This window comes from Ursus americanus, chromosome 16 (assembly GCF_024610735.1).
Source record: "Ursus americanus isolate L20-20 chromosome 16, mUrsAme1.1.p, whole genome shotgun sequence".
In the NCBI taxonomy this organism is placed as follows: Eukaryota; Metazoa; Chordata; class Mammalia; order Carnivora; family Ursidae; genus Ursus; species Ursus americanus.
Window position 1 is genome coordinate 54693027 of NC_142142.1, and position 24790 is coordinate 54717816.

General features: G+C 43.9%; 1 long non-coding RNA gene across 1 annotated transcript in view; it reads right to left on the minus strand.

The window, feature by feature from the left end:
• The window catches only part of LOC123792364 (uncharacterized), a 53030-nt gene that overhangs the window by 20932 nt on the left and 7308 nt on the right, over nt 1-24790 (minus strand). The window contains exon 2 of the long non-coding RNA XR_006779680.2: nt 20787-20856. This is a non-coding gene — a long non-coding RNA (uncharacterized LOC123792364). The remainder of the gene's footprint in view (nt 1-20786; nt 20857-24790) is intronic.

Here is a 24790-nt window from a genome sequence, read left to right on the forward strand (position 1 = left end):
TGTCACCATTACAGAAGTGAGCACAAGATCTAAGTGAGGCCAATCAGAATTGCCTGGGTTGAGAAACAGAAGTTGGAAAAAAGAAATTCCCTGGTTGTTCAGTTGGGAATAAATAAATCTGCTGCTAGGGGAGACTTCCTCCCTGTCAGGTGGAGAGAGCCAAGCTTCAGAAAGAAGCCAACAGGGAAGGAGGTCTGAAGCCAGAGCAAGGGACAGAGACTTCGTATACTGAAATGAGCTCTTGAATCCAACATTGTCTGATGCTAGACCCACTCCTGCAAATTCCCAGCTATGTGTGCTAGCAAATTACCTTTTATACCTAAAACTGGTTAGAATTGAGTTTTCATCCTCTGACAGCCCAAAGTCAAGATTCAGGTAGAGGTCAGGGATATCAAGTCAGTTTCAACTCATCTGCAAACCACACAGTTGCCAGATAAAATACAAGATTCCCACTTAACATTTAAATTTCAGATAAATAACAAGTAATATTTTAGTATAATGGTTTCAGTATATATATATATAGTTCAAGTATGTCCCAAATATTACATGAGATGTCCAAATACTAAAAAAAGCATTCACTGTTCATCTTGAAATTCAAATGTAAAACTGGGCATCCTGAATTTTTATTTACTAAATAAATAGCAGTGGTGGTTGCTTGTTAACACTGTGTTGAAGATTCTGAGGCCCAGTTTAGCCTCACTGGGAAAAAGTGGGCTTATTGATTAATGACGTTTGCTCTATGTGTGGAAATACAGAGTGGTGGCCTGAGTGCCATGCCTACAGCATCTTTGTTAATCCCAAGTGTTTATAAATGTTTTTCTTCTGCAGCCTTAGGCAATGCAAGGTGCTTTAACAATAATATAAATAATAGTAGCCACCATGTACTAAGTCTCTAATGAAGAGCCTTACATATGTCATCTAATTGAATCCTCATGACAGTATTTTATTGGCTCTATTCCACTACCGAGACTCAGGGAAGTTAAATTTGCACAGACAGTGAAGGGCAAAGCTGGGACTCAAACCCGTGTCTATCTGACACCAAAGCTCATGCTTTTTCCAATTCATGATTCTGCGGGAGGCAAATATTGTCCTAACAGCATATACGCAGAAGTCATATGAAAATGGTATTTTACAAATTGCTATGTAAACACTTATAAATCCAGTTCTTGGCCCAAAATGGTAAACTGTCCTTTCACGACAAAGAGCAGCACTTCAACAACAAATCAGAGGCTCGTATGAGGCAGTGTTTTGGCAAACAGATTTCAACAGTTGACACCAGAGGAGTGCCAATTGTGAAAAGTGGCTTTAGGCTATAAATGACTATGTAAAACCGGCATTATGACAAAGTGGGAGGGGATCTACTTGACGTGTAGCAGGGGACGGCTAGGTGAGCCCCCGGGAGATCTCAAGTTGGCTATTTATGGAGCTCGAAGGCATATGTTCCTCCACCATCCGCAGGAGCTGATCTGTATGGGAGCATTTGTGTTTTGGTAGATGAAGGGGGAAGGTGGCATTTGTGTGTGAGAGTGTGCGCGTGTGTAGTTTTTTTTTTTTTCTTGAAACTTTTCTTGTATTTGATGTTCAATGTTTTTTGAGCTAAGATATAAGAAAGATGGTAGACACGCAACAAGTCAGAGGATGGGAGAGGATGGCATCCATCCCCTATTTTACTCCTTAGGAATGAGGCACGAGAGATAGAAGCTGGAGGAAAATGGTGTGATGTGGGCATAAGCAATGCTTCACAGGCTCAGAGGAAAAGGGAGGCACAGCACCGTGGCAGGCCACCGTTTCTGTTTTGGGGCACCACCCTGAACCTCTCCAGGACCTTCACGACTGGAGGCTTGGAAATCATCTGGAAGCAGCACATGGGCCTGAACATTTTCATCCTTAGGAAAAGTCTGAGTAGCCCTTGCAATGGCAGGACTTCCCAAAGCCTCTGCCCGTGCAGAGAATATGGACAGGGTGGCCCGGCATCAAGTGGCAGGTGACAAGGTTGACAGAGAAGTCCATGAGCACATGATTCTTCGAAAGGAGGGCTGGAGGCTCATGTGAACAGGAAGTCTTAAACTCTCTGGGTTAATGAAACATCTCTTGTGTCTACAGACCAAGAAGGCCCAGGGCACCTAGTCTACAAGCATGAAGACTAACTAGAGAGAAAGGATAGAATAAACAGAAAAAGTTTTGACAAAAATAGAGGCTTTCATAGCCTCAGCAGAGAAAAGGGAATCTAAATGCTCAATGAAGGCCATAAAGGAAATAAAGGAAAGGAGAAATCCAGGAAGGAAAACATCATTTCCTTTTTTTCATATCGGATCTTGGGGGAATGGCGGTCCTCATCTTCTTCGCATCTGTTTTAAAATCCATGGCCTGACCTTGGTGCTTGCCTCTAATCCCAGGGACAGCTGGGGCTTTGTTACTAGGTATTAGGAATCTCTACCCTGTGCCCCTTTCCCTTTGCCCTTTCTCATAGGATCACTGTTACCTGTAGGGTGTTCTATTTTAAGACTACAGAGTGGGCCTGAGATCGAAAGTCACCATTAACATTTCTCCAACCATTGCAGGTGATCCCTGGGGCACTTTTATTTTATTACTCTGAATCTTATGAATGGGATGAATATTTCATTGTGCTTGTTCCACAACAGTCCTTAATATATATCATTAAGCTCTAATTTCCACAAATGCTCTACATCCCCAAATACGGCTCAGCCTTAGCACTCGCTGGGCCTGTGTCCTTTTAGACTTCTCAGCTAAGCCCATAAGCATTTCTGTGAAAGAAAAAAGGAGAAACTGAAATCAGTCAATAGCTCACTACATTTAGAGCAGAACTGGGTTTTTGCAAGCTTGAAAGGAGTATTTGCATTTACAACAGCAGGCCAAAATGAAGAAATGGGACATTTCTTAAGATTTAGAGCCATGTCATGAGCAAAAAATGAGTTTCCTCCAGATACCTTCTGAAAATATCTTACCTTTCTCAAAATGACCCACTGGCTTTCTGCAGCTGACAGAACCAAGTGCAAATTCTGGGTCTGACATTTGAGGTCCTCTGGGCCCACTGTTCAGGCTGTTTCCTTCAGCTTTCTTTCAAACCCTTCACAGTAAATAAGCCAATCTGTTCAGCATTCTCTGAACCATCCCATTTCTGAGACTTTTCTAGACCTTTCCTTGAACCTGGATGGTCAGTCCTCTCTACTCATCAAGGTTCAGTTCCATGCCACTTTCTCCACTTTATGATGTCCCATAGCAGGAAATTTCACACTCCTTCCTCAGAATGTCTATAGTACCACCTCACGAGTGCACCTCAACGCGTGTTTTATGCTCCTTCCATGCCTACTTTATCTCCCTCACTAGACTGTAATTTCCATAAGCATGAGCCATATCAACCCTCCTAAATGATCCATGATTCTCTTTCCTCTCTGTCCCCCAGTCCCATTTTCTGGGCCCTCATTATCCCATCTAGACTACTGAATATGCCAAGCTGATTGTCATTCCTCCAGTTCCATCCTCCACATGGTGAAACCACACTGTCCCTGCATGAGCCCTTCCGTATTACCCCATCACCTGTTGAAGAAGGTACAGACTTCCTGCCACGGCACGTAAGACCTGCATGAACCTGCCCCTTCTTCTCCTGTTCGCAATTTCTGGCTTGAACTTTAGACTCCAGTGCCCCTGCCCCTCCCCCCATGCTGCTTCCCTGCTTCTCTTATGTTGTCATCTTTGTCTCTGGTTACCCTCCCACCTTTACGCATCTTATTTCAGCCAATCATCTTTTTTTTTCTTTGATTCCACTGAAATACCTCCTAATCACAATCACCCAGCCTAGGTTAGAGTAGATGTCCCTCTTCTGTGCTCCTTATAGGTATATCATGATACCTGGCTTTGGCAGGCCAACACTGAAGACCCTGTCTAGAGCACGATTCTCCTCACATCTTGCTACCAGAGTTACTGCTAAAATACACACACGTCATCCCACATTAACATGCAAGAAACACAGTCTTTGCATTGCACTGTAATGAAGGCAAAAGTTCCAACTCTGGCTTTCTTCCATACCTGAAACACAAAAGGACCTTATAAAATGTCCCAAGATAAAAGAGTATGCAGGATGTCAGTGGGTGGCAAATACCGTAGATAAAGACATTCGGGGATGTTGGGGATCAGCAGTAAGAGCCCTGAAAGGCACTATTCAAGGGAACTGAAGGAAAAGAAACCAGTGAAGTGGGTGGGCTTGAGATATTCTCTCCAGAATGATGTCCTTTAAGCCCAAACCAGATTGCTCCATAACTTGAGCTAACTCCTCCACAAGTGTATGCTTTGGTTAGAAGAGAAACCAAAGGGAGGCATGGGACCTTCCTAATACAAACACATTGTTATTATCAGAGCATGGATGCAAAAGAAATTGTCTACAGAGCACCTCGGAGGTATCATCGCCTTGAAGGATGTGAAGGACAGAGGTCAAGACTGTACTAAATTCAGAACTAAATGCTTGCTCAGCCCTTGACTTCCTTTACAACCCAAGTCAACTGAGTCCCCCCCCACACTTTCCTGAATGTCTTTTGTAACACCGATTTAATATGAGCGATTAATTAAGTGCTCCTCTCCTATTCACCACTAGAGGAAACAACAGAGTTTCTTTGGCCCAACTCAAGATTGCTCCCTCTTTAAGAAGGGTGGAGAGTCCCATGAACCACCTTCTTTACGATGCCTTTCTCCCACTGGTGGTTCCTATTCCAATTGACTTATTCACCATCAGTTGGGTACTGGAGATTAAGTTAAATTAGTACTTAATGGGTTCTAAACTGCTCCGCTGTGGATTAGACCATGGCACTCATTCTTGATTTAAACAGTAAACTGGACCGCCATTTGCCAGCATGGTGATTTCTGCTTTGGCAGCCTTTGCAGATCCATAAGTAAACTAGCAGATTTCCCTGACACGGTAATCGGCCGTACTGTCTAGAGTTATCACACATTTTTCTTATAGGTTGAATTAATATAGAGAAGCAGGATGGTTGATGGTTTCATTTGTCGTACCATTAATGAAACATAAAACAGATGTGTGAAACACTGTCTTAGTAATAGAAACTGCATTACAAATTATTTATCTGCAGAAATCATGTCCTGAATGTAAGGCGGGAACAAAATGTAGTTTTTCTCTTGACAGTACTAGGTCAAACTATATTAAAAAACCTATTAAGCATAAAGTCTCCTGCTGCAGTTAAATATAAAACACAATTTGTTCCCTCAGTCCAGCACGGCATTAAAATCTTGTAAAATCAACAGTACTTTGGACCCACTTCATGTGACTTTCACTTTGTTTTTTCCTGGTCACTTCCCAGGTGATTCATTAGAAGACAAGAGAATGAGCGAAACATATGCACTCTCTTGCATTCTCCCTGTGAGGACCAGACTGGCAATGGAGGGTTGTAGGAGGAGGTAGAGTCCGCCAGAAAAACTTGGCAGCCGACACAGGTGCTGAGAGAACGTGTCCATCACCTCGATTTTCATCCTTTAATATGCAAAGGAAAACATGGCATGCTGAAGTCGAGAGGGAATATAAAACAGCCTTCTAGAGAAAGGCTTGGCAGTACCACAAGGGAGGGGTTGTAAATTGCAATGATTTTCTTGACTTGGATCGTTTAGGTAAGATGGAGAGATTGGGTACTCAGGTTAAGTTATGATCTTGGGCACCAGTGCTCATCAGCAGCAGCTTCCAAAGGAAGGGAGAGTCAAAGAGACGTGGGAGGGAGAGCTAAAGTGGCTCAAGTGGTTCTTCAAACCATACCTTTCCAGCACCTTCCCTCAGCAGTCCTTAGTGGCCCCTCAAAGTGTTATTGGACATCTTGGATGAAGGGGGTACAGAGACATTTGCCAGGCGATATTCCCAACTCAGCTGGGAGTATTCCCTGGGCTTATATTCCTAGAACTTGCCCTGAAACTGCGTCTCTCTATAGTCTGGTGTCATGCATTGGGTAATTCCCAACAAGCTTGACCTGTTCATTTCCCAAACAGGTGATCTATGGATTCCACCCTCAGCCTCCAAGTCCAGTGCTGGCCACCCATGTGCCATTTTACAGCTCTGCTTGCTTAGCATGCAGTCAGGACCATTCTCCTGGGCCAGCCTAGTGCCTTGTCTGTGAATGAGGTGGAGAATTTAAGCATGGTGCATTGTTAGTGTAGCCTAGATGGGGAAGTTCACAGAACAACAGAATATTTCACCTAAGAGGGGGTGTGAGCAAACAAAGAGATGGTTAGTGCTCTTTAGCTGTATTTAAAACAATTTTTTTAAAGGAAGGAAGGAAAGAAGAGGAGGTGGCAGGGGTGGGGGAGAGACAGAGCCTCAGCAGTTCTAAGGATAAAATCTCCTTTCTTATAATGCCTGACAGTCACTTGTCTGGTCTCATTATTACCTTTACTTTACAATTACTTCCACTGTTAAGTAATTACATGTGAGAGCTACAACAGATGGTAAATAATTACTTTTCACCAATTGCGGAAGCCCATGTTTCGTTATCAACAATAATTAATAGTCCAGGCAATGGCACTAGCGATACCTGCAGCAAAAGTCCTTCTCCTGCTGCCTGGAATTTTCTATACCCGCACAAGAGTGCAAGAAAAGGCAGCCAAGGAAAGAGCAATAAAGGGATGTTGTCAGGGAGCAGAATAGGATTTGGATGAGATGTGAAGGCCAATGCCCCAGTGTCCAATTCCCCGTTTCCTCTTGTTAACTTTAAGATTGCTAGCTACCCACAGTGCCACTGAGGCTATCATCAAACTCTTTGATATGCATTTGTTCTGTCAATTTAGAGAGTCTAAGAAGTGTTTATTAGCCCCCTTAAGAAAATAAATTCTGGGACATGAACTCTAAAATCTTTGCTCATGTGTGCAGAGAAATCAGGCTCACCAAGTGTCACAGGTGGCTTGGACAGCAGTATTTGGGGGCAGCGGGTCACAGCTGTCACAGGGGGATAAAACTGGGCTTGGGAGAAAGGCAAAGCAGATATTTTGATTCACATTTCTCCTGCGGCTGGACTCGCGGGCATGTGGCACCTTTCAAGGCTGGATCAAAGATACTGTAGAAAGGCACACCTTGGAGAAAACCCAGCATGGGTGCTGGGGCAAAGCCGACTGCTTTCACTGGGGTGGAGGGCACCACTCACATTACTAAAAGTCATTTAATGTTGAGCAAATGGGAGAAGCAAAGGTTCTTTGGAATCATTAGTCCAGAAGGGAAAGATTTGCAGTTTATTGAACCATGAAAGATGGTCTGAAATCACCCCTTCTCACATTCCACTGGTAACCCAACCCAGCAGGTAAGAAGGCAAATCCTCCCTGCATGCAAAATAAAGGCCGAAATATTCCACAGGCAGCTCTTTTTTTCTCCAACTCTGTGTCTGCTCAACTAGAAACGAGCCTGTTGTCAGTGATCATCCCTTCTGTAAAAGCTTCTCCAAAAACTTTCCTTTTTGTTTCTTGACCTATAATCTTTGAGGAGCTGCTTCTCCCCTCACCACTGTTTTGACAACCTAAGCATCAGCTATAAATGCCAGGAGCCTCACAGAGAGTGAATCCTCTTCTGAAGAGATGTCTGACGGGTCTAAACTTCAGCTCTAAACTGCCAGCTTCTGCTCCCCAGCTGAGGAAAATCGATCCTGTTCCTTTCTCAGGAGCAGTGATGTGAATACTAGGCAGTTTGGGTTTAATGGGGTCCCTGGAGTTTGTGGGAGGAGGAACTAGTTTTTATTTCTCTGGTACTGGGTGTTCACCAGGCATGGCTAATGGGAGAACAGAATGGGGAAGGAGGATTCCCTCCTGATGGTGCTCTCCTTTCTACTGTGAAAAGTTGAGGTTTCAGAGCATGTTGGTGAGGGGCCCTGGGTGTGAAAACCGGTTGGAAGAACTGCAGGCCTAGGTCTGCAGGCTTGCTGATGACTCCCGGGCTAAAACTGAGATCCTGTTCCTGCCACCACAGAGGATACCCAACCCTAATTCCTCTGCCCACTGAAGGTCTCAGTCCCCCAGGGACAAAGTCTGAGTCCTTATTTGCCTTGGGTTTTCAAATCCCTGGCCTGTGCAAGGTCCTGACTTCTCAAAGAGGAACTCAGGACACAGGGAGTGATCACAGAGAAGGCTGAAGAAGTTGGCCGGGTTTGGAGGACCTCTCATACCAAGCTAAGGTATTGAAACTTTATCCTACAGCAGATGGAAAACCACTGAAGGGCACTGAGCTGGGGAGTAACACAGTCAGACTGGCGTTTTAGATGGAACGTTGTGGCAGCTGAGTGAGGATGATTTGAAAGGGACAGGGCAGGGGGCAGGGAGACCAGTTAGGGATCTCTATTAATAGTTCAGAGGAGAGACTCAGGACTCAGGGCTGTCTAACCACCTGTTGGACACTTCCATTTCAGTTTCCCACAAGCAAAGAAAACTACCTTCTTACTGCAAAATTATGCTCCTCCTAAGTTTCCTATCTTGGGGAATACTTGCCCAAACACCCTAGTCAGAACATGGTAGCCATCTTAGGTACCCATCATTTCCCTCCTTCTCCATATTCTATCACCATGTCCTGTCCACATTAGCTGCTATCTCAAGTCTTCCCCTCCACTCTGCTGCTAAAATCATTGTTCAAGTTCGGGTCTTCACCATCTCCCCCATTGGACATTTGTCTCTTGAGTTGGGAGGTAGTTGTCCTTGGAGGGTTTGCACTTTTGAAAAGGACAAAGAAATGAGCAATGTCCGCCCTTGGTTGCTAATACAAGCTCCTAAATAAAAAGTCTTATCTGAAAGCCACAAGCTAAGTAGGTGCCCACCCCCCGCTATCATGGCATTTCCCATGTTTTGTTGACACTATGTAGTTACATATCTGTCATTCCTTCTAGGTCAGGGGTCAGCAAACTATGGGCCAGATCTGGCCTGCCACCTCTTTTTGTAAAGAAAGTCTTACTGGAAGAAACCATGCATAGTCATCAACATATGGCTGTGTTTTGCTTGAGTAGTTACAACAGAGACTATGTGGCCCACAAAGGCTAAAATATTTCCTACCTGGCCCTTTCAAGAAAAAGTTTTCCAATCTCTGTTCTAGAGGATAAACTTGTCAAGGGTGAAGAACTGTGTTTATGTAATTGTTATATCCCTGGGATCTAGCACAGTGCCTGGGACATAAATAAGTGTGTGTGTGTGTGTGTGTGTGTGTGTGTGTGTGTGTGTGTGTGTTACATGAGGAGGATAATCCCATGTGTTGCAACTCAATTGTATTGAAGGGGATGAGTGGCAGCCTGATTTCTATAGGCATGTGAGCAGGCGTTGAGGTTATCTCTTTCCCTCTCAGATGGTGGCCTCTTTGTAAATTACTCCATTATTATTATTAAAAATGCATAGCTCCCTTTAATGGTGGAGTTGTGTGTGTTTTTTTTTTAAGATTTTATTGTTTATTTGACAGAGATAGCCAGCAAGAGAGGGAACACAAGCAGGGGGAGTGGGAGAGGAAGAAGCAGGCTCCTAGCGGAGGAGCTTGATGTGGGGCTCCATCCCAGAACGCTGGGATCACGCCCTGAGCCGAAGGCAGACGCTTAAGGACTGCGCCACCCAGGCGCCCCTAATGGTGGAGTTCTAAACACTGGACTCATCCTGCCCTTGGGGTGGCACTTCCTGCACCTGTACACCCTAACAATGCAACCCATTCTTTAGCTGACGGCGATAGGTCCTGGCTACTGTCAGTCCCAAACATGGGCAATGTGTTAGAGACTCCTATGAAGTGCTGCAATCTTGGTACATTTTTGTAGTTGTACCGCTTTCAGTAAGTTTGAGTCTAATGATTTGGGGAGAAAGATAATGGATTTCTAGAAGCAAAGCATTAACCTGGCACGAGGCCCCTGGCCTATCTGCTGGTCATGTTGGTGACCATGCTTTCATGCCTTGTCTCTGTGCCAGCTTTGCTCACTGCTTTATCCTACGTGTCTAGAACTGTGCCAGATGCATGGTAGATGTTCCACAGATACTCATTAATGAAAATTCATTCAAATTGTTTTATATCATCTTTTTGCCACCCTGTGAGCTGGGCCTTATTCTCCCCCACTTTACAGATGAGTAAACTGGGCTGGGGAGACTCTGTAACACAGCTGGTCAGTGTCACGGACAAGATTTAAATCCAGATCTTTTTGACTTAGAGGCCTGTGTTCTGTCTGTAACATCAAGACTCAGACTGATAGAAGCTCCATTTTGGAGCTTCCTTTTTATAGGCTCAGGATAATATAGGAAGACAAATACTGAAATCATCATTTCCTAAATTCTAATCCCCATCGCATGATTTCGAAGCAGAGTTTTCAAGAGCCAAGGTTAATTCTTTGTATCAAAACAGTACAAAGGCCCCTGGGAATTCGGTGTGGCGTGCAGATTTTGGCATATTCTCTAAAAATTCCAAAGACAGCAACCCCTCTCCCATGCCACTGAAGAGGATCCTGTGCTCCCTAAGGCTACACGGTGTTCCATTCAAGCACAATGGAAATCAAGCAATTGAGCTGTGCGGCTTTTCAAAAGGCTCCAGTATAATGTAGCAATTGTGTCGTAGGCCATAACAAAGGAAAAAGCTCCCAGCCAACTTCCTTCACATGACTGGACAGAGAAAACAAGCAAACAAACACACAACAGCCTGAGACTGCCCCAGCTCTCCTCCCCAGAAGGCAGGTTCTAGAATCACTGCTTGATTCTCTTTGGCATAAATCGGATGGAGATTGGAAACGTCCTGCTACTCAACGCAGCAAGTGAATCTAATTTGTGATTTTTATTCCCTTTGCTCTGAACTCTATTTCCTGATGACCTTTGGTGTTGCATCCATTTCCAAAATATATCATTAAGTAGTAAAACCCACCTCAGCAGGTGAGATTAAAACTGATCATGTGGAAGTTTCTACTTGTGTTTCTACCCAGGTTGAAAACCAGACTTTGGGCTTTTCTTCTTCCAAAGATAATCTTCACTTTAATGGTCTACAAAAAGCAGCCTGCCAGCAAAAAAAAAAAAAAAAAAAACAAAAACAAAAACCCACAAACATTTATTAAAGCCTCAATAAATAGTAATTCACTGAAGATCAGATTCTTCCTCCTGAAAGTCTAAACGCCTTCTGATTTCAGAAATATGTTGCTCAAGGATTAAAATAGATAGAGTGCTTAAGTCTTCTGTTGTTCACGTTCAACTTGGTTTTCCCTTGAGAATATTAAACCAAACAGGGAGAAAAAAGCTACCAAGTTAACTAATATGAGATCTGATGCAAACTCCTGAGAGAGGGAAATGAGGTCTGTGGGAGCCTTCTGCTGCTTTTCCCTCCCTCACACACACTCTCTGCCTTCCTGCTTTTCATTTTGCTCCAGGCTTGGTTTCTCGGGCTCCCAGGACCTTGGAAGGAATACCAAGCAATATTTTGGGTGAGTTTCACATCAGGCAAGCTTCAGTTTGTAAAAGCTGGAGGAGAAGCGCTGATGGGATGGAAATGCCAGTTGCAAATCTGGGGTGGTCAAGATGCCTTTGGAGCCTAGCAAGCTCTCCCCAAGTGCCACTCCTGCTCAGAGCTCCTCAGAGCGCCCTGGATCGGGGGCAGGGGGAGGGAGAGACAGGCAGGCAGAAAGCCCTAATAACCACGTCCATAACTCTTTCCGTTGTGCTGGAAAGCCCCCAGTCGCCGGACACTGCTTCCCTGTGTTCTTAGACATAGTCCTTACAATCAAAGGACAAGAATGTTGAGAGGAATCTCAGGGACCACCTTGTCCAATCCTCTTACTGTACAGGTACTTTACAATCTCTTCCACTTCAAGTCTCCTGTTACTTTGCGTTGTTTGCCAGCCACTCCCTTGTTTGCACCTTCCCGTCATTGCCAAATAGCCTACAGCCCCTCTCCCTGTCCTTCATCTTTCTGTAATCCATCTTTTACGTCTTGTTCCTGGAAACTGCTCATTGCAAAGTCATTAATAACCCTCCAGTTGCCCAAACCAATGAACACTTTCCCAATTAGTACTTGCATTTTTGCCCCTCAGATGCTGCTCACAGCTCCTCTGGGAGACTCTCCTCTCCAGACTTTGGTGACCCCCTTGTTTTAATTCTGCGAGTTTCCTGACCTCTGCTCAGTGTCTTGCTGGTTTTTTCACCAGGTTTTTAAATGTAGCTTTGCCCCCGGCTCTGTCCTTGGCCCTCCTCCCTTTTTACTCAGTGCACTCTATTTGGTTGACCTCTTGTGTTCATCACTTCTATGGATGGCTCTCATGGGTGTGTCCCTAACTCAGACCTCTCAGCTCCAAATGAGCGTGTCTTTCTGCCAAGGAACCTTCACCTGACTGCCTCTTAGGCACCTCAAACACAACTGGTCCAGAGCAGAGATCGGTGGTCATCTTCCCCCACTCAACCTTCCCCTCAGAGTCCTTCTATCTCCGTCAGTATATCCAAACCAGAATCTTTGGGGGTGACCTGGCATCTGCTTCTCCTACACATTCCCACGTCTAAAATTAATCACCAAGCTCTTCCAATTCTTCATTGTACGAATCTTCTGCCTCCTGCCCTGCTCTTACGTTCTATGTCTTACCTGCCCTATTGGGATGCTCCTCTCCCTGACCTCCCTATTTCCACCTTCTACATCTCCAACCCATTCTCCATAGACAGGTTGGAGTTATCCTACACACACCGATCTGCTCTGACAACTCTCCTGTTTAAAAGCCCTTGATGGTTCTTCATTGTCTGTAGGAAAAAGGCAACCGCCATAGGCTGACATGAAATGCCCCTGATTGTGATTAGTTAGCTCCTTCCTCTTTCCTGACCTCATTGCCGGCCACTTGTCCCCTCTTAACAGTCATTCCAAGTCATGCTTAATTTCTAGCGTTTTTCCTGCAGTTCTCATCCCTACAGCTTTGCATACATTATTTTCTCTGCCTTGAAGGCTCTTGACTTCTTGGTAAATGGCAGCTCATCCTGGAGGTCTGCTCAAACACATCCTCTGTACGTTCCTCACTGGTCTCCCTCCGCCGCAGTTAATTGCTTTGTTCTCAGTATTTTCATAACATTTTGACTCTGTCTTTCTTAGCACTTCTCTCACAATTTTGTAATTATTTATTTACAAGAATGTTTCCCTACCTAAAATGAGCTCTTTGAGGGCAAGCACCTTGGCTTCTTATCTTTTGAGTTTCTGACACTTAGTAGTAGCCCCTCTATAGAATTGGAGAATGGCTGAGAGGAGGAAGGTTCAGAGAGGTAAAGAGGAGTTCCCCAGGCCCACAGTTAGTTACTGGCAGTTTCTGATCCTGATGAAATCCAACTCTCACAGGGGGACTGTGGGTGGGTAGAGGGCATAGACAAACCCATCCACTGATATTAAAGTGGATATGATTCAGCAGACAGAACCTGGCACCAGGAGGGAATCTCTGGCTGTCCACACCGGGGGCATGCATCAGAGGAGATGGAAGAGTCTTAAACAGGCAGCACAGAACCACGGCAGAGAACCCAGAAGAAAACAACCTTCAGAAATCCAAGAGTAGAGGGATTCAGGGAGGTGGCATCAGGTAAACTTAGCAGAAGGCACAAAGGCTCTGTATTAGCCAGGGTTTTCCAGAGAAACAGGGCCAAGAGTACATCTCTATCTGTGCTTTTATCTCTATCTCTGCATCTAGAAAGAGATTTATTATAAGGTATTGGCTCACTCAGTTGTGGACGCTGAGAGGTCCCACTAGCTGCCGTCTGCAAGCTGGAGTTTCAGGAAAGCAGGTGCTGCAGTTCGAGTGCCTGAGAGGTGGAGACCTAGTGGTACAGATTCCAGTCCGAGTCTAAAGGCCGGCAAACCAGGAGTACCAAGGGCAGAAGATTGTAATCCAGATCAAGCAGTCAGGCAGAGCGTGAATTCAACCTTCCTCTGTCTTTTTGTTTTATTCAGGCTCTCAATGGATTGGATGATGCCCACCCACATTTGGGAGGGCCATCTGCTTCACTCAGTTCATCAATTCAAATGCTAATCTCTTCCAGAAACACCCTCACAGACACACCCAGAAATAACGTTTAACCAGGTATCTGAGCATCCCAGGGCCCACAAACTTAACCGTCATAGGCTGCTAGGATTTGAGAGCTAGAAAGTCCATCCCTGAGGATCCTAGCAGCCAGATGAAGTCAGGGTCCTGGTCTTAGAAACTGGAAGCAGAGACTGATTACCAAGAGAGGGACTTGGGCACAGGTAACAGGATGGGAAGCCAGTTTCCACAATCAGGTTACAAAACAGAGAAAACAGGGAGGGAAGTTGAGAATGGGGGGGGGGGGGGATGTAGCGTCCTTGCCTCTTAGCTATGTCATACTCTAAGAAGAAGGACTTTTCAAAATAGACAATTTTAAACGTCTCCTCACTATTGTATTTCCATATTTTCCCTCCCCAGATTCATTTTCCTTTATTTCTAGCTACATTGTTCAGTGTTCATTAAAAACAAACTTTGGATGATTGGCCAGTGCCACCCATCTTTCGACAGAGAAGGATATCTGCTCATAATTCAAGGTCTGTTTAGAACTTGTAAGGTCAGCGGCTCCTCCCAGAGTGTTTCTCACAGGTAGTTGGAAACCTGTGTCTGAGAGAATGCCCTTGGGCTGGGCTTTGGGTTCTCACATCTGTTCACTTCTGACCTGGCCTCAAAAGAGGTATTAAAATGCGCTTCAAGTTTTTATTTTTCCTGGCCTCATTAACCAAAGTGTTTAATAAGTAACAGGGATGTTTCCAGTAATTTAGCACTTCATTAGTAATTTGTTCCATTATAATATGTACCACGAAAATCAACTCAATTCGGACAACCGTTTGCTGCCTCCACCAAAGATAATGACTTCTAATTCCCATTACTTGAGCATCTTATAAACCTTTTAAGTGGTTCACTACTTTCCATTAAGGTGTATCTCAGAAAGATTTTGGACCTTGCAAAAAAGTAAATAAAGCCCATGAAAATTGAACCGTAGATAAGTAAATAAAATTGAATAAACACACCTCATGGATACTACACCATGACTGTGCAGGGACAGGACCTGTGTTTTTGCAAAAAACAAAGTCCATTTCTTGTTGACTCCGGGAATTTGAATTTTGTCCTTTCAGATACCTGAGGCAGCTAGAAACTTCATTCCTATTTTATGGAGATGAGGGCTTCTACCATCAGAGAATGTTGTGGGAAGGCATCTAAATATTCTGTAATGCAGTTCAGAAGGATTTTGAAAGTCAACAGACTGTGTTTGGGACAGAAATTGTCCTGTCATTGTAAATGGATAGTGAATGTGGCAGAGATCTCACCCTTGGTTTCTGGCTTAACATTGACTTTGCCTGTTTGCATTGTGTCTTGTGTCTGCCCCACAGCACCCAGGACAGCACTGAACACGGAGTACTAAGTAGGTTGGTGCTAAGTTGCTTGACTCTAGCTTGCTGCTACTAGCATGAATTGAGAACCTGTGTCGTGCTAGTCATGATACAGAAATGGTCAATGTCTCCTCATTTATCCAGAGATTGGAGCTTATATTTTTAATTAGCAAAACTTTTATTATCTTATGTTAGCCAATTTTGACAGAAATTATTCTGTAATAGGGATGCCTAGGCGGCTCAGTCAGTTGACCCTCCAACTCTTGGTTTTGGTTCAGATCATGATCTCAGGGTCCTGGGATTGAGCCCTGTCTCAGGCTCCACACTCAGCGGGGGGGGGGGGGGTGTCTGCTTGAAGATTTTCTCCCTCTGCCCCTCCCTCCACTCACACACATGTGCACTCTCTCTAAAATAAATAAATAAATCTTTTTAAAAAAGAAATTATTCTGTAATCTAATGTGCTATTTCTTTATCTTCCAAGCCAAGAGTATCATTTAGATCCCTACATCTAAACATCTAGATGGGAAACGGGACTCGAGGTTTGAAGCGATAGCAAGAACTATGAAAGAGAGAACAGGATGAAAGGCACAATGGAGGGCCAGATCAGAAGCGGCCTGCAGACGTCTGCTCACCCGCTTTCTCCACAGATACTTGCTGAGTACCCTCTATGTGCCGAGCACTGTGCTGCAGACTGAAGATTTAGTGATAGGCTAGGCAGACCTGCTCTCTGTCCTCCTGAAGCCTCCAGTCTGGTGGGAAGGTCTGAGCAGGGAATGCACCAGAGTGGAATAAATACTGGGGCAGAGGAAAGAACTGAGGGCATATAAAATGAACCAGCTCCAAAAGGGCATCGTGGAGGAAGTACTATGGATGGGTGCTGGTTACAGCCACGCAGATACTCCTAGTGTGTTAGCGAGAACTGCTAGGTTCATTTAAAAAGGTGAGATGTGTGAAACACTGTAGAACTGACATCTCCTGTCCCCAAAAGAAATGTGTAGATCAGGCAAACATGAAGATTACAAGGCAAGAGAGATATGGCTTTACTTTTCCTGTGAGAGCGGGTGTGGCATCTAACTGGATCAGTGTGGGACAGAAGCTGAAGCACTTCTCCTTTGATGGTATGCTATACTGTGATTTAAGGAAGGTGTAGCAGGTGTCTTCATAGAGCCCTTTATCTGATTCTGGCATTTTAAAAAAGTGTCTCAGCTAGTTATTGCCACATAACAAACCACCCCAGAACTCAGATGCTTAAACAAGTAAGTATTTATTGTGGCTCATGAGCATATCAATCAGTTGGGGGGCCCTTCTGTTCTCAGTTGGGCTCACTAATGTGCTGAAAGTGATCTGCGGGACAGGATGACAGCTCTGGTGACCTTGACTGGTCTCTTTCATGTGTCTGGGAGTTGGCTCTCGGTTGATCTGGGACGAGCTTGGCTGGGACAAATGGGCTTTCCTTCACATGGTCTCACATCCTCCAGCAGGCTAGCCTGGATTTGTTTACATGAGATGTCAAAGTTCCAAGAGAGCAAGTGAAAGTCTAGAGGCCCCCTGATGCCTAGGCTGGGAGCTGACATACAATCTGCCACATTCTGTGGGCTAAAACAAGATTCAAGCACAGAGAAATGGACTCCACTTCTTCAGTGGAAGGAACTACAAAGTCATGTTGCAAAGATATAAACTCAGGAAAGGGCAAAATTGGAGTCATTTTTGCAATCAATCTACCACAAATAGCAACCTTGAAAGTGCTGGAAAACCCAGTGTGTTCCTAGCATACTTCGTCCCAACTCACGTCTCTGGTGTCCTCCAGGCCTCATCATGAATGGACATTCCCATTCCTGTGGAAAAAACCCAGATGTCAGGCCCCTAACTTTCCTTATCCTCCTCTATAGGGAGTCTTGTCTTCCCGCTTTCCAAGAGCGGAAGTCAGCCAAACTAAGGGTCATGAGGGCAAAGTCCTATTAAACAATGTTGGTCAGCTTTACTGACCATAATCATCATATTGATCACTGATATAGATAGATCTGCCTTGGTCAAGAGACAGATTCATTGGAGCAGTGTGGTTGGCAGATTGCCACATCAAGTGAGAGTGCCATGTGTGCTGATGTTCCTTTAATAAACATTTAATACAGTGCTGGGTGCTTAGATGAGCTTGGGGGTCACTGTTAATAAAATCCTGGGCTCAAAGATCTCATATATTTGGCACAAATGTGCCACCAGCCATTGGAATACTTCATGAGTTCCATTCTCATCTCAAGAAATGAAAACCAGTTTTTCTTTTGTGAAGACAAGAGTCTTTCTTCTCTGTATCTTCTGATACGATCTTTTGTATTTTTAGACTCTGTTCATATTTTCTTCTTTGCATTAGGAGAAGGATTGCCCTCTCTTCCTCAGTTTCTGTTATAGAAATCCGAGAAAGGCTATTGTAAATAATGTTGCAATGAACATGGGAGTGCAGATATCTCTTTGAGATATTGATTTCAATTCTCTTGGACATAAACTTAGAAGTGAGATTACTAGATCATAGGGTAGTTCTATTTTTAATTTTTTAAGGACCACCATACTGTTTTCCAAAGCAGCTGCATCATTTTACATTCCCACCAACAGTGCACAACAGGTCCAATTTCTCTACATCTTCATCAACATTAGTTATCTTTCTTTTATAATAATCATCCCCATGGACGTGAGGTGATATCTCATTGTAGTTTTGATTTGCATTTCCCTGATGATTATGATGTTGAGCACCTTTTCATATGTCTGTTGGTCATTTGTATGTCTTCACTAAGAAATGTCTATTCAAGATCTATTTTTAAGTGGGGTTATTTGGTGTTTTGTTTTGAATGGTAGGAGTTCTTTATATATTTTGGATATTAACCCCTCATCAGATTATTATTATTATTGTTATTATTACTACTGCCAAGACATAAAAACAACCAAAATGTCCACTGATGGATCAATGGAGAAAGAAAATGTGGTCTGTACAAGCATGGACTGTTATCCATCTTTAAAAAGAAGGAAATCCTGTCATATGCAACAACATGGACAGACCTGGGGGACATTACATTACTAAGTGAAATAAGCCATTCATGTTTGTAAGGATGACTACTGCATGATTCCACTTATATGAGGTATCTAAAACAGTCAAACTCATAGAAGCAGAGATTAGAATGGTGGTTGCAGGGGTTGTGGAGTGGGGGATGGGGAGTTGTTTGTGGGTATGAAGTTTCAGTTATGTAACATGAATGAGTTCTAGAGGTCTGCTTTATAACGTAGTGCCTGTAGTTAGCAATAATGTATGATACACTTAAAACATTTGTTAAGAGGCTAGATCTCATGTTAAGAACTCCTACCACAAAACAAAAACAAAAAACTAAAAGGGCATCAGGAAGCTTTTGGAGCTGATAGACACATTTATTACCTTGATTGTGGTGATGGTTTCACAGATGTATGCATATGTCCAGACTCATCAAATTGTACACATTAAATATGCACACTTTTTGTTTACCGATTATACCTCAATAAAGCTGTTTAAAAAGAAAAGAAAGGAAAATAAAAGAAAAGAAATCCAAAAAGGTCTCTAATGGGACCAGTTTGGCCCTGGGTGCCTACTGTAGTCTAACCAACTTCCTCCAAGAGCTGGATACCATTGCACCAACTAGACATTATCAATGGCAACCTGTATATGGTGGAAGGACCAGTTCCTACTAAGATGCAAGGGGATGAGCAGGAGGGGGGTGGCAATGGGAGTGAGTAGGAGAGATCAAATGATATTTTTCTTTTTTTTAAAGGATTTTTAATAAAGATTTATTTATTTTAGAGAAAGAGAGAAAGTGGGGGGGTGCAGAGGGAGAGGGAGAGAGAGAATCTCAAGCAGACTTCCCACTAAGCATGGAGCCCAATGCAGGGCTTGATCTCACAACCCTGAGATCATGACCTGAGCTGAAATCAAGTCAGATGTGCAACCGAGTGAGCCACCCAGGTGCCTCTCAAATGATATTTTTCTATTTGAGATTGTCTGTTTATTCAGACTAGCTTGCAGGTACCATTTGACTACATAGACAAGTTTTCAAACAATTAAAATACAACAATACTAATATAAAAGGTACTTTTGTATTATATGGTACTGTAGTGTCTCTGATTATAAATATTTAGATATCCTGATGTTCTACAAGGAGGTAAAGATGACTTTCTGATTATATTCTGAAATGTGCTTTTCTGAGTGATCTCTGATATTGGCTTTGTAATTTGTTGGTTTATATCTTTTTTTAAAAAAGATTTTATTTATTTGAGAGAGAGAGAGCATGCACAGTGGGGTGAGGAGGGGAGGGAGAGAGAGAATCTTAAGCAGACTCCACACTAAGCCCAGAGCCCAGTGTGGGGCTCGATCTTACAACCCTGGGATCATGGCCTGAGCCAAAATCAAGAGTCAGACGATTAACAGACTGCGCCACCCAGGCACCCCTTGTTGGTTTATATCTTTTTAAATAAACTACATTAAAATGATTATTTGAAATCTCTGGTCTATTGAAATGTGGATTGATGGGGGTTTATTTCATGAACAGAGCTGAACTACTGGTGGAAATCTTGACATACCCCATTGCAGCACAGGCCTTTGCCGAGTGCCATGTGACTATCCCCTGGCCGTCCCTACACCAAGCCCTGTGCTCTCAACAATGAGCAATCCTAGTATGAGCTCTCAGTCCTCACATGGCCCAACTGTATAGGTAGACTCTAAGGAAAAAAGTAAGAACTTTATGGCCAAGCTTTATAGAGGAAAACAGGATAATAATTGTCCCTGTGGATAAATAATGTTGCCCATTCCATGGATAGTGGTCCAAAGGAAGTGTGTGTCATAAATGAGAGGAGCAAAGAACAGCTGCTAGGGCTTTCAGTGCTCTGCTCTGACTCCAACAGATTCTGACTGCTGCATGAAATAACTCCAGTGTGTACTCCAAAATGGTTCTAGAAAACACATGAGATGTCTCGTGTGCGACATTCAGAATTTAATCCCTTTACAGCTGCCATTTTCTTGAGACTATCTTATTCCAATCTCTTCCTTCCATCTCCCTGATGTACCCACTCCCTCCTGGTATGTCACTGCTACCAGGACCCAACCCATCTACTTGACATGAGTATTCCTTGCTGAGAGATGGCAAGTGAATGTTGATGGGTTTGGCAGCAGCTGAATTGTTCTGAGCAGAGCTGGTGTGTACCTTCTTGGTAACTTCAATCCAGGGAAGTTCAAGAGCAAACAAACAAGACAGCTAGCACTTGTTCTTTTCCTCTCCTCCTCCTCCTCCTTTACATAGCTTTCCTGAATAGGAATTGGGTCTCCCATCCCCAGATTGCCCAGGGGGAACTCAGTCCCCTTCATATTAATTGAATAAGCATTTTCAAGCCACATCGTTTTTGAGCATCAGAAAAGCACAGGATTTTCCTGTAAAAGGCTTACCGTGGGTTGAGACCTTTTTCGTTTGGCACAGAACTGCTTTTGCTCCCTCTTCATGTGCCTGTGACCTGTCCTGGAAAGGGTATAAATATTGATATAAGCTTATAGTTCAGGCTTTTCTTATGTCACTATTTCACCTTTCCCTGGTACCAGGAAGGCTCTGTAACCGCCCCCCCCCCATGCAATTAGCAACAATGGGCTGCTTGCTGGCACTGTTAAATAGGAAACAGAGGAACTGCCCTGGTTTCTGCTGTTGTGTTTGTGTATTTACCCCCGTTTGCACACAGAACACAAGAGGACCTGCTCTAACTGCTGCTGGTAAGTCCTGATTGCTGCTGACACATTATTAAGAACGACAAAGTGGGAGCCCCTTTGTGCTCAGCTCTCTCCAAGGGAACAGCCAACTCCACCCTCCCCCATGAAGTGAGATGCTCTCCTTCCTACCATTTCACACATACTTTGACTCCAAAACCATGCATTTGAGCTGAATGGAAATAGTCTAGGGAATGTTCCATTGTAGAGTGTTTTGAGGGGCTGGTTTGATTCATCTTACCTTAGTTCAACAAACATTTTTTTAGGAACTTTTCTTTCTCTGCCTTTGGGGTTGCACAGAAAACCAAGTCACTTTGCCCACCCCAAAGGAACTCATAGTCTACGGTGAAGAAAGAGTTGCCAATAAAGTACATTAAAATGAGTTTGGAACAATCTACGTGAAGGAACATAGATGTTATTATGGAAGGAAGGGAGACACTAACTCTACTAGGGTGAAACAGGAAGTTTTTCTAAGGTGATAGTAGAGCCAGATCTTAAAGGAGAAATAAGAATTTTTCAAGCATTTATCCATTCACTCAACAAATATTAAATTTCCCAAGTGGTAGGCAGGGAAAGACTCCAGCGAGTATGCGAATGGGACCTGAGAGTGATGGCTGGGGGATGGAGAAATATCACATCATGAAGAGGGAGGACTGTGGAGAGGGGCCTGGATAGGCGAGAGAAGGTGTAGTCAAGAAACTGAGGAAGGACAGGTACACAGAGGAGAGTGCTAAGACAGGAGGTAGGACTCAGGGACTCAATGCTAAAGAGCTGAGTTTTATTCTTCAGAGGAGGGCAACTACCGAAGGACCTTAACAGTGACATAATCAGATCCCTGTTTTAGCAGGGTAGTGCTGTCTCATGTAAAGGACAGTCTAGATGGAGATAAGACTCGAAGAAGGGAAAGCAGTTGGGAGGCTATTGCTGTAATTAACAGAGGAGAGCAGTCTTGGATCTGAATAAAGGCAGTGATACTGGATGGGAGAAGAGGGCATCAATGTGAGACACATTTAGAGTTCAGACATGATAGGGCTTGTTGCCTGCATAAGTGTAGTGAATGAGGGGGAAGGTGAGTGGGAGGCCTCCAGGAGGACTCCCAGTTTTCAGACCCACATGGCTGGCTGGAGGACAAGCCTTCCGCTGGGCTGGAGAAGACTGGAGCAGGAAAGGATTCGTGGGAAGAAGATAATGAGTTGTGTTTTGAACAACTTAAGCTTGAAAATACCAGTAAGTATGTCATTTGGTTGGTCAGAAATGTAGGTCTTGAATTTGGGAGAAAAGCTGGGCTGGAGGTACTATTTGAGGAATTACATCCATTGGTGGTAATCAAAGCCAAGGAGGTGGATAAGAACCAAAAGCAGAGCTTGTGTGAGAAGGACAACATAGGAAGGGAAGAAGCACCATGACAGCAGTATCTAAGGGACAAAGGCTGTCAAAAAGAAGACATCAAGAGATCTAGATGAAAAACAGAGACAGAAAATCTCAAGAGACAGAAGAGATCATTCTTCCAGAAGCCAAGGGCAGAGAAGAAGGAGGAGGAGGAGGAGGAGCAGGGGAAAGAGGAAGGAGGAAAGGCAAGGAGACAGTCAGGCTTCAGAGAAGCCAAGCAGGATCAAGGCTGGAAAGAAGGTCTTGGACTTGAAAATTAGGACATCACTTATTGAACTTAGCAGTTTAGTAGAGTTTTAGAAGACATATATTCCTTCCTAGTTCAAACTGGTTCATGAAGATTTTCCTTGCAAGAGGCAAAAACACAAATGAAAAATCTTTTTGACTTTGCCCTTTAGAAAAGGGAGGGGGCACACATGCACCAGTTCAGTTTGAGTCAAGCTCTAGCAAATTAGCATAGTTATGCTTTGGTTCAGTTCACTGCAGTTAAAATCTGCCACCAATGCCTTGCTATCTTCTGCATTCTCATATGGGAATGGCTGGTTCCTGGCAATCCTTTCTCTGGAAGACCCTATTCTTCTCCTGGTTGGTGATCTTGGGACTCAGAGGCTGATCTTATAGCTTCAGAAATCTTATCACCTAAACTTCTGTCCACAGGTCTGCTTACAGAATTTCCCAGCTCACAGGAAGCTTGCTTCCAAGAATGATACCACGTTTCTTTGTCTTTCCTGTTTTGTTTTCTTCCATATCCAGGAGTAAATTTTTGGGTTCTTGGTCATAGCTATTTTATAAAGTAAAATTGGGAAACCACAACATCAAGTATCTGGGGAAATCTGTCAAGGAGAGAAGAAGGAATTGAAAGGGACAAAGACACCACAATAAAAGATTAACCACAGAGTCAGGGAGAAAGTGGAAAATAAACAAGAGAGAGGGAGAAAAGATGGCACAGAGAAATGTGGAAGCTAAGGTAAAATATTATTTAGGATATTATTATATCCTAAAATGCTTGTTGAGTAAATGAATAAAAACAAAGCAGGAGAAAACATGGGGTCACTATGAACACTGCCTCCCTTGTGACTCTCAGCTGTTGGGTACTCTATGCTCTCTTATGTTTGAAGTCCAAACTGTGGAATAAATCCTGCCCATTCTAGAAGGTGGGATGAGATGTGTGCTGGGCAGTGTGGCTGCTGCCCAAGGCTCCTGGTTGTAGTGATGCTCTCTCTCATGCTTGCTGGTATTTCACAGGTTCAGATGTGCCAGACCCCAAAGGGCTTCTGGGTAGTAAATGCCCTCCCCCCGCCCCGAGTCGGTACTTTGCAAGGATATGACCAGGTTGGCTGTCCTTGGAGATTAGTGGGTGAGATGCCCCAGGAGTGCAGCCAGAATAGTTGACTCAGAAACTTTCCTTTCATTGCTTGGACAGAAATATCTGCACACAGATAATGTGCTAATCCTGGGTGTCATCCCGTTGCTAGAATGAATATCCAAAGGGTATGTTAGATGTAAAGAAAAGTCTTTGGTAGGGGTTAGTGTCTAGAATGGGCACTTCCTCAGGACTCTGTCTTTCTACTCTTGACTAGTCTCTCTAATCATTGGCATCATTCCTTCAGATGATTTCTCCATGAGGATGTAGCTGACAGCTAACAGGCCCAAATTAAGATCTACACAGTAATAACCAGACAGAGAGGTGGCTCTTAACCTAATCTTCCGTTAGAAAATCTCTAAGGAAGGATTATGATCAATCTGGCTTCAGCTATATGCCCATCCACAGACTAACCACTGTGGCCACTGAGATGAAATTCTATGACTAGCTCATTTCAGACTAGGTGTCTCTATCTCTAGCTAGTGATTGAGATGTTAGCTCCCTACAGTTCCTGAAGTCAATTTGCTGGAGATTGCTGGAAGACAAGTATCCTTGCTCTTAGCAGAGTACCACCTGAAGAAATTCTCTCTCTTCTGGGTATTGGTTAGATGTTTGTGAGGTATGAAGCTGCCAAAGCCATTTTGCAACCATGATGGGAGTCAGCCAACCACAGATGAGGACAGGTCTGAGGATGTGGTAGAGAAACAGAGCTGGAGTCTCCAGACCAGTCCGACCCTGAAGCCTTCCCTTCCTTGGGCCTTTGGGCCAACAGCTGTCATTGGTCCTTGGACCAGTTCATATTGGATTTCTGTTTTTGTTTTGCAGCTTGCAGCCCAAAGCACCCTAAGTGGTATGTAGTAGGTAGGGAATGGTTCCAGAAAAAACAAGAGATGCTGAGCAACCAAAAAAAGGTCCACTAAAATGAGGATGATGAGCATGTTGC